This window comes from Arachis ipaensis, chromosome B04 (genome assembly GCF_000816755.2).
Source record: "Arachis ipaensis cultivar K30076 chromosome B04, Araip1.1, whole genome shotgun sequence".
Classification (NCBI taxonomy): Eukaryota; Viridiplantae; Streptophyta; class Magnoliopsida; order Fabales; family Fabaceae; genus Arachis; species Arachis ipaensis.
Window position 1 is genome coordinate 34,885,754 of NC_029788.2, and position 2,122 is coordinate 34,887,875.

Below are 2,122 nucleotides of genomic sequence, written 5' to 3' on the forward strand. Positions count from 1 at the left end.
AAGGATGAGGATGAATTCATCATCCTTGGAAGACCCTTCCTAGCCACAGCAAGAGCTGTCATTGATGTAGACAGAGGTGAACTAGTCCTTCAATTGAATGAGGACTCCCTTGAGTTTAAAACTCAAGGACATTCTTCTGTAAACATGGAAAAGAAGCACAGTAAGCTTCTCTCAAAACAGAGTCAACCAGAGCCTCCACAGTCAAACTCTAAGTTTGCTGTTGGGAGGCCACAACCAAACTCTAAGTTTGGTGTTGAACTCCTATATCCAAACTCTAAGTTTGGTGTTGGGGAGTCTCAACAATGCTCTGAACATCTGTGAGGCTCCATGAGAGCCCACTGTCAAGCTATTGACATTAAAGAAGCGCTTGTTGGGAGGCAACCCAATTTTTATTTATCTAATTTTATTTTTATTTTTATTTTTCTTTCATGTTTTATTAGGTTCATGATCATGTGGAGTCACAAAATAAATAGAAAAATCAAAAACAGAATCAAAAATAGCAGAAGAAAAATCACACCCTGGAGGAGGATCTTACTAGCGTTTAAACGCCAGTAGGGAGCATCTGGCTGGCGTTCAACGCCAGAACAGAGCATGGATCTGGCAATGAACACCAGAAACAAGCAGCATCCTGGCGTTCAGACGCCAGAAATGCACACTGAGGAAGAGCTGGCGCTGAACGCCAGAAACAAGCATAGAACTGGCGTTCAACGCCAGAAACATGCTGCATCTGGGCGTTGAACGCCCAGAACAAGCATCAATTCGGCGTTTAAACGCCAGAAAAGGTTGGACCAAGTCCTCATGGACATATGTGTGGAAGGAGCTCAATGGAAGATTGACTCAAAAGGCAAACGGGTTCAACTTAGAAGACTGGACCTTAAGCCTGTGGCTAGAGGATGGTTGGAGTTTATCCAACGCTCCATCATCCCCACTAGCAACCGATCTGAAGTTACTGTGGATCGGGCCATCATGATCCATAGCATCATGATTGGAGAAGAGGTGGAGGTTCATGAGATTATACCTTAAGAACTCTACAAGGTGGCTGACAAGTCCTCCACTATGGCAAGGTTAGCTTTTCCTCACCTCATTTGCCATCTATGCAATTCGGCTGGGATTGACATAGAAGGAGACATTCCTATTGAGGAAGAGAAGCCCATCACTAAGAAAAGGATGGAGCAAACAAGAGAGCCCATTCATGGAGCTCAAGAAACACGTGAGGAAGCTCATCATCAAGAAATCCCCGAGATACCTCAAGGGATGCACTTTCCTCCACAGAATTTTTGGGAGCAAATCAACACCTCCCTAGGAGGACTAAGTTCCAACATGGGACAACTAAGGGTGGAACATCAAGAGCACTCCATCATCCTTCATGAAATTAGAGAAGATCAAAAAGCAATGAGGGGAGCAACAAAGACAAGGAAGAGACATAGAAGAGCTCAAGGACATCATTGGTTCCTCAAGGAGGAAACGCTACCATCACTAAGGTGGACTCATTCCTTGTTCTTACATTCTCTATTTTTCGTTTTCTCTATGCTAAGTGTTTATCTGTGTTTCTGTCTTTATTACATGATCATTAGTGTCTAAGTGTCTATGCCTTAAAGTAGTGAATATGAATCCATCACCTCTCTTAAATAAAAAATTTTTTAATTCAAAAGAACAAGAAGTACATGAGTTTTGAATTTATCCTTGAACTTAGTTTAATTATATTGATGTGGTGACAATACTTTTTGTTTTCTGAATGAATGCTTGAACAGTGCATATGTCTTTTGAAGTTGTTGTTTAAGAATGTTAAATATGTTGGCTCTTGAAAGAATGATGACAAGGAGACATGTTATTTGATAATCTGAAAAATCATAAAAATGATTTTTGAAGTAAGAAAAAGCAGTGAATACAAAGCTTGCAGAAAAAAAATGGTGAAAAAAAATAGAAAAAAAAAAGAAAAAGCAAGCAGAAAAAGCCAAAAGCTCTTAAAACCAAGAGGCAAGAGCAAAAAGTCAATAGCCCTTAAAACCAAAAGGCAAGGGTAATAAAAAGGATCCCAAGGCTTTGAGCATCAGTGGATAGGAGGGCCTAAAGGAATAAAATCTTGGCCTAAGCGGCTAAACCAAGCTGTCCCTAACCATGT